Here is a 13,494-nt window from a genome sequence, read left to right on the forward strand (position 1 = left end):
CTGCTTCTTGGGGTCATCCCACTGCAGCTTCACCCCACAGCGTTGCTGTGGAGGCATCTCTGGGATCTTTACTGGGTTTTTTTTGTCTGAAACCCAGCCTGATCCCCTCTGTCCTATAGGAAAGGCATTCATTTGAGTTCTAGCAGCAGCTCCAGTGTTTCCAGAGGCAGGCAGGACCTTCCCTTGTGCATTGTCACCACTGTGGCTGCCACAGATGTGCTGCCCCTCTGGGCCTTGGGTGCCTCTGAGGGTGTTTTGGCTGTGTTTTCTCACCACTTTCCCATTTGAAGAGTTGTATTTCTCAGTGAAGTCTCCCTGCTGAGCCTCCCCTTGTGCAGCCCATCCTCCAGCCCTGCCCATGCTCCCTGCGTTTCCCACAGCAGCTGGGGCTGCTCCATCCCTGCAAGTGTCCCTGGCCAGGCTGGGAGCACCTGGGACAATGGAAGGTGTCCCTGCCATGGCAGGGGTGGCACTGGGTGATTTTACGTCCCTTCCAACCCAAACCATCTGGGATTCTGAGATTCCTCCAGCTTCTCAGTGTGCTCTTCCCCTGGAAGCAGCATCCAGAGGGAAACTCCTGCAAGGATCCCCACAAAACCCCTCTGGGAGCATCCCTCTGTTTGATCAGTGAGCTGTGATCCCATTCTCACCCCAATCCTCCCAGTTCTGATTAATTTCCCCCAAGATCCCATTTCCTCCCTCTCCTGGAGGAGCCTCACCCCAGTGCTGCTCTCAGGGCAAAACTGGGATCCAAAACAATTTTGACGGGATCCAAAATAATTTGAACAATTATTTCCTCCTGCTCTTCTCCAGGGGTGGCACGAAACCTTTCAGGGGCTCTCTTGTGGGAATTTGTAGAAATATTTTTAAAGTTTGATAGAAGGTTTACATAGTATATATTGGTATGTACATTTTGAGATAGGAAATGTTGGTTTAGAAATATTATAGAATGAGGTAGATATTGTTGAGAGAGAAATGGATTTAGAAATAAGTTTTAAAGGATGGTTTTATAAGTAAGACTGGATATTTTAGAGAAATAGAACTGTAAAAGCTACAGTACAGCAGAACTCATGAGAAGTCATTTTAGATGATTTTTAAAGGATTTACAGTATAGTGTGGTAAAAGACAATAAGTTAAGAAACACTTGTAATTAAAAATAGTTTCTGATTATAATAATGTAAATTATGAAATCTGTATTATCTTATTCTTCACATAAAATTAAAAATAAAATTTTAAAGCACTTCTCAATTACTCTAGGACTAAAATAAAAGTTTTTTAAGCACTTCTGAATTACTCTAAGTAAAAAAAACCCTCAATCCCCACTCTCTGAGGAGCAGCAGCTTCTCCCCGTGCCACCACCCGCAGGAGCGCGGCCGGGAGGGGACAATGGTGCCATTGAGGGGACAGTGGCCCCGCGCTGCCGTATTGTGCCTGGCACAGATGCCCGGGGCTGATGCTCCTTGCCTTTGTTGCAGGGCTGAGCTGGAGCTGCCGGGCTCTCCCTGCCAGCCTGGGCCCGGGAATGCGCTGAGCTGAGCTGAGCTGAGCTGAGCTGAGCAGCCGCCGCTCCACGGCTCCGATTCCTGCCTGGGAAAGGTACGGACCTGCAGGGGAGTGTTACTGGGGCATGGCAGCAGAGTTTGGGGGTGTGAGACAGCATGGCATCAGAATTTGGGGTTGTGATATAGCACAGCATCAGAATTTGGTATTATTATATAGCATAACATCAGAATTTGGGGTTGTGGTATAGCATAGCATCAGAATTTGGGGTTGTGATGCAGCATAACATCAGAATTTGGGGTTGTGATATAGCACAGCATCGTCATTTGGGGTTGTGATATAGCACAGCATCAGAATTTGGTATTATTATATAGCATAACATCATTATTTGGGGTTGTGATACAGCATAGCATCATCATTTGGGGTTGTGATAGCATCATCATTTGGGGTTGTGATACAGCACAGCATCAGAATTTGGGGTTGTGATATAGCACAGCATCAGAATTTGGTACTGTGATATAGCATAACACCATCATTTGGGGTTTTGAAAACATCATCATTTGGTGTTGTGAAATAGCATAACATTGTTATTTGGTACTGTGATATAGCATAGCATCATCATTTCGGGTTGTGATATAGCATAACATCAGAATTTGGGGTTGTGAGACAGCATAACATCATCATTTGGTACTGTGATACAGCACAACATCATCATTTAGTACTCTGATATGGTATAACATCATCCTTTGGTATTGTGATACAGCACAGCATCATCATTTGGGGTTGTGATATAGCATAACAATGATTTGGTGTTGCGATACAGCATAACTTCAGAATTTGGTGTTGTGATATAGCACAGCATCGGAATTTGGGGTTGTGAGACAGCATAGCATCATCATTTGGTACTGTGATAAAACAATATCATCATTTGATATTATTATATAGCATAACATCATCATTTGGTGTTGTAATATATTGTGCATAAAATAATAATTTGGTATTATTGTATAACAGAATAATTTTGATCATATAACATAACATAATAATTTGGTATTATAGCATAACATAATTTATTATTATGATACAGCATAACATAACTTGGTATTATGATATAACTTAACAATAATTTGGTATTGTGATATAGCATAACATAATTATTTGGTATTATCGTATAACATAATACAGTAATTTGTTATTATGGCATAAGTAATTTATTATGATGATATAACGATTTATTATGACATAACATAATAATTTGGTATTACGATATAACATAATACAATTTATTATTATGGCATAACATAGCATAATAATTTGTTATTATGGCATACCATAATAATTTATTATTATGGTATAACATAACATAATCATTAATTACAAATCCCTAAAATTTGTTATTATAACATAAAAATTAGTTATTATGATATAGCATAACATAATAATTTGTTATTACAACATAACATAAAATTTATTATTATATAACATAACATCATATGTTATTATAACATAATAATTTGTTATTATGATATAATTTGTTATCATGGCATAACATAATTTGTTATTATGCTATAGCATAACATAATAATTTATTATAACATAGCATAATAATTAGTTATTAGGGCATGGCATAATAAGTTTTTATTATGATATAACATAATTTGTTATTATAACAGCAATTTTTTATTATAGCATAACATAATAATCTGTCATTATAACATAATAATTTGTTATTGTGTTGTTAATTGTAATGGAAGTAGTACTGAATTTTTTTTTTTTAAATTTAGCTAATACTGTAATTGGTTTAATTGTTTTAAGGTTATGTTTGAGGTAAGTTGAGGCAGAAATAAAGTTGATGTAAGTAATTTTGTCGGGTTTTAAGACTTGAAGTTGTTGTTATAGGGTTTTTTTTATAATGACGGATAAATTTCTTTTAATGTTGTGAGAAACAACTGCTCACTTTGAAAATTTAAGAAGTTTATTAAAACTTAACAAAAATACAACAAAAGGCCTGTTCTTCCTATAAGGAAGACTTCACAGCACTGGGAACTGCTCTCATGGACATCTCATTATCTATAAGAATGTTTTATTTATTTTTTTTTTAAATTTTTTATGGTTTTTTTAAATATTTTTTATGTTCTTTCATTATCACCTCCTAACCAGGATGGGGCTCTTTGGGGGTGGCACTGACAGGGTGGGATTGTGGATCTGGGAGCAAAAAAAAACTGGGGAGGGAAATGAAGTTCCTCACCCCAGGAGTCTGTGTCACCGTCTCACTGATCCTTGTAATATGTTGTGTATTTATTATATTTTATATATTGCACGTATCAAGGCAGCACTGAGAACCTGGAAAATTATCTTTTCTTCCTAAACCTGCAAAATGTTTTGCATTAAACATTTGCATAAGATACAGAAATCCAACTCCATCGGCGTCTGGAGGATCCCTTAAAATTTAAACCCAGGATTTTGCTTGGAACCCTTTTACACAAGGCTGAATGAGAGTTTGCTCAGAGTCTGATACAGAGCAGGGCTGAGATTTTTTTTTTTTAAGGAGCATATTTAAGGTTGGTTTTGAGCTGTGTGGTTACAAAAAGGATTTTCCTAGGAATTTTGGGCAAGAAAATTCTTTGAAATCCTCAGATTTTGGCTGAACTTTGGGCTCGTGACTGTGCCAAGGGCAGCAGCAGCTGCAGGAGCAAGCGCTGTGGTGCTTCCTCCCTCCTCCTCCTCCTCCTCCTCCTCCATCCCTGGAGCATCCCAGAGCTGATTTCCTCTGGAAAGCTCCTCCTGGGATCACATAACCCCTGCCCAGCCAGCCAGGCTGTTCCCAGCCTGCTCCTTCCCCAGAGCAGCTGGAGAGCACAAAAACACTTGAGAAATTAAATTAGGGGATGCAAACTTGGCTGCCCCGTCCCAGCTGCTCTGAGGAGCAAGGACATCTCTTAAAATTTCCTTCAGACCAGGAAAAACCAAGTTATTTTGAGGAGTTTCACATGGAGGACATGCTGAGGGTTGTGTATGTTTAAAAGATGAAAAGCCACCAGATTTTAAAGGTTTAGGGCCTTCTTCATGCCAGATTTGTTCAGTTTTGGGGCTTTCTTTAATAGCAGCGAGTAAAACCTCACTGATTTGGACTCCTGGAAGCCAAATCTCCCCTCACAAACACGGGGCCTTTAAGGAAAACATCAATTTTTGTGAGGTCAGCCAGAAAATCATGCGGGCTGGCAAGGGGAAGGAGCAGATGACAACGTGCCAGGGGTTGTGGCCTCGGCGTGGGGCAATTATTGAATCCCTGCTGGTGGCTTTGAGACAGGGGCAGCATCCCCCCCTCTGCAGCAGGGATGTGCACAGGGGGGAGGAAAATCCCTCTGGCAGAGAGCAGGAGGGGCTGGGGGAGGAGGAAAATGTCCCTCTGTCCCCTTCCAGCTGTTTTCCCTTCCAGATGTTCCCCCTGCCCTGAAATGGGGTTGGGAAGGCAGAACAGGGATGAAGAGGGGGAAAAATTGAGAAAATCCCTCTGGCAGAAAGCAGGAGGGGCTGGGGGAGGAGGAGGAAAATGTCCCTCTGTCCCCTTCCAGCTGTTTTCCCTTCCAGCTGTTCCCCCTGCCCTGAAATGGGGTTGGGAAGGGAGAATGGGGATGAAGAGGGGCTGGGATAGGAGAGAAAAATTGAGAAAAATCCCTCTGGCAGAGAGCAGGAGGAAAATGTCCCTCTTGTCCCTTTCCAGCCGTTTTCCCTTCCAGATGTTCCCCCTGCCCTGAAATGGGGTTGGGAAGGCAGAACAGGGATGAGGAGGGGCTGGGATAGGAGCCTCTGATCAACAAAAAACATTCAAATACAAAATTTCACCAACAGGCACTGCTTTGGGCATAAAAATTGAGGGGGAAATGCATTTTTTTGGTGGTGCTGCAGTGTTTCACTCTAAGGGAGAGTTTGTGCCAACTTTCCACCAGGTTTGGTGCAGAAAGGAAAAAGAAATCCCAAACAAGAAGGAAACATTCTTATCCAGCTGCAGCACCTCCGCTTCCCGCCTTCCTCTCCCGGCTCCAAGGAGCTCTTTCTGCTATTTTTAGCCCTAAACCCTTCAACTATTTGAATTATTTGATTTTTTTTTTTTTTTCCCCCACCACAAACCCCGCTCTGGGCTCTGGTAGAGCGAGAGAGTTGAATTCATCTCGCTGTATTTTTTTATGGCGTTTTTCACGCTGGCTGGGAAGAAAAACCCCAAAAAATCGAGGGAAGCAAAGGAATCCTTGGTGTGGCAGGGAGCGCGGATCCAGAGGAGTTTTCCCGTCCCACGTCAGAGCTGTGCTGGGAGGGAGGCAGGAGGGAGGAGAGCGGCGCTGGGAGCGGCTCCGGACGGGGATCCAGGCACCAAGGCTGGCCAGGATGGGACCATTCTGGGACAGACTGAGCCCAGCGCTTCTCTGTATGTTACTTTCGCGTTTGTTTTGTTTTGTTTTGTTTTGTTTTGTTTTGCTTTGTTTTGTTCTCCCTCCTCCTGGTTTTGCCGGTGGTTTGTAGCTCAGCGCGCTGCGGATCCACTCCCTGTGCTGCACCCCTTGCTCTGCTCCCACCCCGCTCTTCCTTTTCCGCCCTTTCCCAATTTTTGGGGTGAGAAATGCCGAAATTTGGTTTGTTGAGCCTGGGTGTTCCTGTGGTGCCTTTCCTGCAGGGGTGAGAGCCACAACATCCCTATTTGGCGTGGGTTTGTGCACGCTTTGCTGCCGTGAATCATCCCCCGGCACGCAGGGCACAGCAGAGCCGTGTCCAGCCAGTCTGGGATTAAACCGAACGTGGTGCAGCTTTTTCCTCATGGAAAAAGGAAGGAATTCTTCCCTGTGAGGGTGGGGAGGGGTGGGATGGAATTCCCAGAGCAGCTGTGGCTGCCTCTGGATCCCTGGATGTGTCCAAGGCCAGGTTGGATGGGGCTTGGAGCAGCCTGGGACAGTGCAAGGGGTGGAATGAGGTGATCTTTAAGGTCTCTTCCACCCCAAACCATTCTGGGATCCTGTGAAACCCCTCTGAGCTCCGGGACCTCCTGGCCAGTCTCCATCCCTTGTCTCCTCGTATCTCAGACCACCCATGCTGGGGGAGGAACGCCAGATTCTGATTTTCCTGCTGATCCTGTGCTCCATTCCCGAGGTTCCTGCAAAATTTGGGATGTGCATCTTCCTGGCTTGGGGATCACCAGCTTAGGTCCCCCTGCTCCTGCATCCTCTGAGGCCAGGCATGGAGAGCAGCAGCCATGGGGGCTCATCCAGCAGCAGATGTGGATTTGCAGCTGGTGTGTCTGATCCATGATGAGTTTATCTTCTCTGTAAGGTGTTTTTGGGTTGTTTTTAAAATAAGATCCAAGGCTGCGAGCGCCCTTTTCACCTTCACATCCCAAACACCTTGCAAAGCCTGTGTTCCCTCCTGTGCAGGGGAACCTGAGGCAGGGGGAGCCCATGGCTCACAGCATCACCACCAATGGGAGCTGAACCTGCTCCTGGCTGGCCTCATCTTCCTGGCCAACCTTCCTTGTGAGAAAACTCTCCTTGGGCTACCAAACACCCAGGATGCTCCTCTGGACTGGGATCTCCAACGTGGATCCCCCATCCCCACCTCAGGCTCCTGGGATGAACCTCATGTGGAGATGCTGGTGAAGTTCCACAGCTTCAACAAAAATCCTAAATATCTTCCCTGTGGCTGATGGATGACCCTGAGCTGTGTCCCTTTTTCCTCCAGATTCTGCAGATTTAGTTGCCCAAAGGATTTCCTGGAGGAGGGGGCTGGAAGGAGCTCCTGACCCCCATTGTTCATGAGGTGGCCTGGGAGGGGAGGGAATTCCTCCTTCCATCTCCTCCCATCCCAAAAAGCTCTTCCATCCCAAGCACAGGAGTTTGGCTGAATGAATTTATTGGTAGAGAGCTGTGTTCTCTCCTGGTGGGAGGAGAACAAATTCCATGACCCCCCAAAGGGAAACAGAGTCCCTTAAACCCTGGGACCTTCTCCTTTCCCCCAAATTCCCTTGGAATGCCACAGGAGGGCAACCTGCCCTGTGTCCAAACTTCCTTAGAGAGGCACAGGGAGGAAATCCCAGCTCCAGACAATGGGAACAGGAACAGATGGGGAATCTGCTCCTCCTGCAAGCTGGGAGAGCCATTTCCCAGACAATCCTTGGGTCTTGTCCAAGACCAAAATACCAGGAGGGTTTTATTTTTGTGTGTCACAAGGAAACCCCTCCTTCCCCTGCAACACGGTGTGCACCATATTCCTGATTGACCCCAGGGCTGGGGAGAGCTCTCTTCTCCTCTCATTTATGGCCTGGCTGGAGTTCCTCCACCCAGTGCTCACCCCAGGGTCACATTTAAGGCTGCCCAGCTCCCTCTGACCTGCTCTGTCCCTTGGAGATTGATGAGCAGCCATGAAAATCCACATGGTTTCTGCTCCTTGCTGCCAGGAGAAGGGAAAATAAAGGAGTTTTTGTGGGGTTTCTGCACGTTGCAGCCTGTAGAAGACAGGGCACATGGATAGCAAAGGAGCAGCCCCATGCTATAAATTAATTAAGGTACATGAGGATAAACTTTGCTGGAGCAATTTGTTTCTCTCCCTGCCTCTCCCATTTTTGGTGCTATGGGTTGTGCCACTGTTTCTCTGGCTGCATCCTCAGAGGGTGAGGATCCCATGTCCCACCCTGAGGAATGAAGTTCTTGGGTTTCTGTGGTTGAAATGGCTCCTGAGGTTTTAAAAGTCTTTTTTCCCAGCCCCACAACCACAGAAGAAGTTGAGATTCATCGGTTCTGCATTTCAAGGCTGTTTCTTTTCTCTTATCTATTCCATTCTTTCTCTGACCTGCTGAGATCTGTCTGGCAGGTCGGGTTGAGGCACTCTGACCACCCTTGGGGTGGTGTTGGCTTTTCATACTAAAACCTATGTGTGCATTATTTACAATAATTTTACAATAATTTTCCAATTCCTATCACCTGTGTTAGACAGTCTGTCTCTACTCTAAACCAATCCAGAAGTGCCACCATCACCCACAAGATGGAGGCTAGGAAGAAGGAGAAGAAGGACAGGACACACCCAGATTCCTCCATCTTGCCTCTTGAACCCCTATTCTGAAACCCCAAAATTCTACTTTTTCACCCTGTGACAAATTCACTGTCATTCTTCTCAAACTCTTGTGGCTTGTAACTCCTCACACAAAGCTGGTAATTGTTTCCATGGGTTAAAATCAAAGGCACAGGTGTTTGTGACTCTGTGCCAAGGTCTCTGAGCCCCCTGCCAGGGTCTGGAGCCATCCAGGGCAGCCAGAGGAATGTCCTGGGTTCTGACATGAAGTGACTTTATAAGGACAAGCCAAGCCCTTGAGCAGGTCAGAACTGCTCCTCTAAGAGTTGCACACTCTCTTTTTTTGTTCAGTTTGACTTTTTGCTCTTTCTCCGTGCTCTGGGGGTGGATGCCAACTTTTCCTGGCTCCAGTGGGTGTGGAGGTGTGGGGAATGCTGAGCAAGGTGAGGCTCTGAGGGTGATTTGTGCAACCACAGCCCAGCAGAGGCTGGAGGTCCCTCAGGAGGTGCAGATGCCACCAGCACCCCATGCCAGTGTTTGCCAGGGAGACTTTTATTTCCTATCCACCTGAAATTCCTCTGGCTGCATCTTGCCCTTCCATGGAGTGTTTTTGGGATGCCTGTGAGCAGCACAGAGCAGCACAGCTTCCCTATCCCCCTAAACTCAGTGCCATCACCCTGATCCTTAATGACACTCCACAGCCTCATCCCTGGGAGGTGCCACCACCAGCTGGGCCCTGTCACCATCACAGCGGGGGGCACAGGGTGGCACCAGATGCTCCAGGACACCAGGATGGTATGAGGTCACAGGACCCTATTTTCTGAGGGGTTTACACCCAGAATCCCCATTTTCCACCAGCCACAGGACCCTGTTCTGAGGGGTTTACACCCAGAATCCCCATTTCCCCAGAGATCAGGTCCATTTCTGCAGAGCAAGAACTGAGGGAGCTCAGCACCTCTAAGGCTGCATTTCTGCTTGGTGTTGTTATTTCTCACCGCTTTTCACACCCTTTTAAGCTGGCTGGGAGCTGTGCAAGTGTGCTTGGTGTGAAGCACCTTTCAAACACAGGGCAGGGGCAGTGAGCCCCTGATGGCACCAGCAGTGGGATGGAAATGGGCAAAACAATGGGAAAACAGCCCCGAAATGGGGCTTATCTCCCACTGGGGGGGAATCACTTCCAGCCCAGCCCTGAGCACCTTTGGGTGCTCCCATCCCTCCTCTGGATCAAGGCAGGGTTAATCCATGCCACGACCACAAATCCTGTTCCCTACCAGTGCCAGCCCCAGACAGCACCAGTTCAAACGTGAACCTGAGCCAAATCCCTCCAGGCACGTTTTCATCATCTCATCATCTTTTTTTTTTTTTTTTTTTTTTTTTTTTCCTGCCGGTGACAATGGCTTTGCTCAGGGCTCTGCCCAGCCCTTTCCTCAGACAGAATCAGTGAACCAGGCTGGCTCAGACATGAATGTCCTGGTTTCCTTCCCTCCCCCTGCCCGTGTCTCCGCTCGGAGGAGCCGCTCTGCAGAGCATCACCAGGCGATGTCTCAGTGACCCGGTGGCCTGTGCTGGCCCTGCCCCGTGCCCCGGGGCTCTCTGCAGATCGGGAGCATCGCTTTGCTCCCTCCCTGCACTTCCTGTGCCCGGCTTCGCCCAAAGCAGATCAGGCTGATGATAAAAAGCAGGGCTGGAGGATGCGGCAATTCGCATTCTCTGAAAAATTCTTTCGCCCGGGATTTTTCTCCTGAGGAGCCTCAGAGAAAAAGGAAAACAATTCTTATCTCATTTGCTTCTCCTGTGTTGTGCTTATCTAGAATGTATTTGTAAATTGTTTACCCACAGGTGATTGTTTCATTGGATTCTGGTGTGAGTTGTTTTCACTCATTGGCCAATCAGTGCCAAATAGTTTTGAGACTCTGGAGAGAGTCAGGAGTTTTCATTGTTATCTTTTTAGCCTTCAGTAAGTATCCCTTCTGTATTCTTTAGTATAGTCTACTTTAGTATTCTTTAATATAATATAGTATTATAAAATAATAAATTAGCCTTCTGAGAACATGGAGTCAGATTCACCATTCCTCCCTTCATCAGGGGACCCAGCAAATATAATAATACATAATAGAACCATAACCATAATAGTCATCCTAATAACTACAACTATAGACAATAATAAAACATAAAATCATCATCATCATAATCATCAATCATAAGTCTAGAATGTGTTTGGAGATTGTTGGATTGGATTCTGGTGTGAGTTGTTTTGTCTTGGCCAATTATGGCCAAGCTGTGTCAGGGCTCTGGAGAGAGTCAGGAGTTTTCATTATTATCTTTTTAGCATTGAGTAAATATCCTTTCTGTATTCTTTAGTATAGTTTAGTATAGTATTCTTTAATATAATATAATATTAAAGAATAATGAATTAGCCTTCTGAGAACATGGAGTCAGAATCACCATTCCTCCCTGCCACAGGAATCCCTGCAAATACACCAGGAGAGGAGGAGGGGAGGAGAAAGAGAGAGAGGGAAAAGATGATGCCGGGGGCGTTGCAAGCAATCCCTGCTGTAGACACAACCTGGTTTGACAGCCTGGCATCTCCTGGGACACCCCCCAGGAAAAGGGGAGACCACCAGGGCTGGGACCCTGTGCTGACCTCAGTGCCCAGAGCCCCTGGGCTGGTCTGGGGAGGTGTTTGGGGTCACCCCAGATGCCAAACCCCATTATTTCTGCCAGGCTCCGGGGATGCCGCTCGCTGCTCCCACCGCCTCTCCTCCCAGGGCATCCACAGCCAGGCTGCCTCCCACGGGGCTGTGCTGCATGCTTGGCTTGCCTTGATGGGAGGTGGTCGCTGTCAGGCTCGCAGAATCCCCGGACAAAGCGTTTTCCAGGCTGCAGGGACACGGGTGAGATCAGCCTCAGCGCCTGCCTGGATGGAGCCAGAGCTTTGCAGAGCATGGAGGCAGCGTGTGCTGGGGAGAGCTGGGCTGGTGGAGCGTGAGACATCCCTGCCTGGGCCATGGACACCTGCCCAGCATCCTGGTGTGGGTGCAGAGGTGAGGAGCTCAGCTGGGAATGCCGGGAGAGGGACCGTGTGCCTCCAGGATTTTGGGAGAAGGGAGGACTTGCGTGCCCTCTCCTTCAGCCCCAGCCTGGGGGATGACCTGGGGCTGGTCCTTCTGTGGGTGGGACCCGTGGCAAAGTGAGCAGAGTGGGGCTGGACCCTGCCTGGGGGCTGCTCCAGACCCTGCCTGGGGGATGCTCCAAACCCTGCCTGGGGGATGCTCCAAACCCTGCCTGGCTTTTGGGGTTGGTTTGGACAGAGGGTTTGGCCAAGGCTGTTTCTGCCTGGAGATCGGGCAGAAATCCAGTGGCCAATGCAGGGTTTGATCTCCTGTGCCCACCCTCAAACGCTGAGGGGGCTCCTGGAGCTGCTGTGTGGGGTGGTTACAGCACAGAGGGATCCCCTGGAAAACAGGAGAGGCACATGGCCAGCTCACAGGTTCAGCTTTCTGCAAGGAATTCTGTGTCTAAGGGCAAACACACGAGGATTTGTGCACTAGCCAGGATCTGAGTGGGCGTGGAGCTCCTTTATTTATTCCTCCATGAGCAGAGCTCTCCCAGGGTGGGAGGATGAGGAGGAAGCTCAGCTCCAGCTTCCTCTCAGTCCTTCTCCCTGTTTGTCTCCGTCCCTCCCTGTGGCTGCAGAGCCTCCTGGCAGCCCACAGCACTTTTTTAGCCATTCCAGAGCATTTGAATAGCCCCAGCAAGGGTGAGCCCTGATTTATTGGGAGTGTTTTATGGTGTTTATGTTGGCAGGCTGCAGTTTGTGTACGGCTGGAAATGTTGGCTGAAGCCTTTTATCACCAGGGCTGAAAAACAACAGAGAGCTGATGAAAAGTGCTGTGCTAATTGCAGAGGGGTTGAGCCAGGGCTGGGGCTGTGAAATCTCTCCACCAGCCTGGCTCTGAGGGGCTGCTGGAGAGATGACTGCAGCCATCAGCAGGGTGGGATCCATCCAGGTTGGGTCGTTTTGCCACTGAAGGTCACATCTGGCACTGAGAGGGACAGATTGTGCTGGTGCCTCAGGCTCCTGTCGCTGCTCACAGCCTGACAGAACAAGATGATCAGCAGATGTAAGAGGTTTCAGCTTGGGAAAAAAAGCAGTTGGTTAAATGTAAGGGTTTTTTTATAATTCAGATGTGGGGCAGCACTTTGTGCTGGTGTTGGAAATGGGGCTCATTTCCACCTCATCACTCCTCTCCCTATGTCTTTGTAGGATCTCAGTGTCCCAGCTCAGGTTTTAGTGAAATCTGTCTTGGTGAGATCCCATCATCACCTGTGAGATTCAGAGTGATTGAACCTCACAAGCCCCTCACAAGAAACAACCTCCTGCTCTTCATTTTCCACGGGACTATCCCCCTCCCATGAGTCCTGCAGAATTAGTCTGAGAGCAGGAAACGTTTTCAGGTGCCAGCAATGGATCATCTTGGAGCATAGGGAAAGAATTCACCCACCTGCCGTAAGAAACACACTTTGAAATCAGCTCCTGATCCCTCCAGCCATGCCCACCTTCCCTTCTCCACATCGCAGGTGCTGAGGAGCAGTGGGTGATCCATGGGGTGTGAGCAGCACCTTGGTGTGGGATGGGAACTCCTAAGGACAGTGTAAAATGTAAAAAGAGCTGCAGGGGGATGCCACACCTTGGGCAGGGTGTGCTTTGGTTCCTGAGAAGAGTTGGTGGCATCTAGAGGAGTGGAGGGAAGAGCTGGAGGCTGAGATGAGTCCCAGACAGTCCCAGGATGTCACAGAGCCCCAGAATGGTTTGGGTTGGAAGGGCCATGGGCAGGGACACCTTCCACCGTCCCAGGCTGCTCCAAACCTCATCCATTCCAGGGATGGAGCAGCCCCAGCTGCTCTGGGCACCCTGTGCTCAGCTGTGACCGTGTTCAC

The 13,494-nt window shown here is 47.7% G+C and overlaps 1 protein-coding gene across 3 annotated transcripts in view; it reads left to right on the forward strand.

Moving 5' to 3' along the window:
• Positions 1–1,515: 1,515 nt before the first annotated feature.
• GJC2 (gap junction protein gamma 2) overlaps positions 1,516–13,494 on the forward strand; it is a 39,598-nt gene continuing 27,619 nt past the window's right edge. Inside the window, exon 1 of one of the 3 annotated variants that reach the window (XM_054274270.1) lies at positions 1,516–1,596. The gene's annotated coding sequence lies outside the window, so the exon portion shown is untranslated. Of the gene's footprint in view, positions 1,597–5,859; positions 5,927–11,509; positions 11,598–13,494 lie in introns of those variants that run through there. The other 2 variants (XM_054274272.1, XM_054274273.1) reach the window with 2 other exon arrangements.

This window comes from Melozone crissalis, unplaced genomic scaffold (genome assembly GCF_028551555.1).
Source record: "Melozone crissalis strain CALT ecotype California unplaced genomic scaffold, PUWL_Pcris_2 ptg000016l_1, whole genome shotgun sequence".
Classification (NCBI taxonomy): Eukaryota; Metazoa; Chordata; class Aves; order Passeriformes; family Passerellidae; genus Melozone; species Melozone crissalis.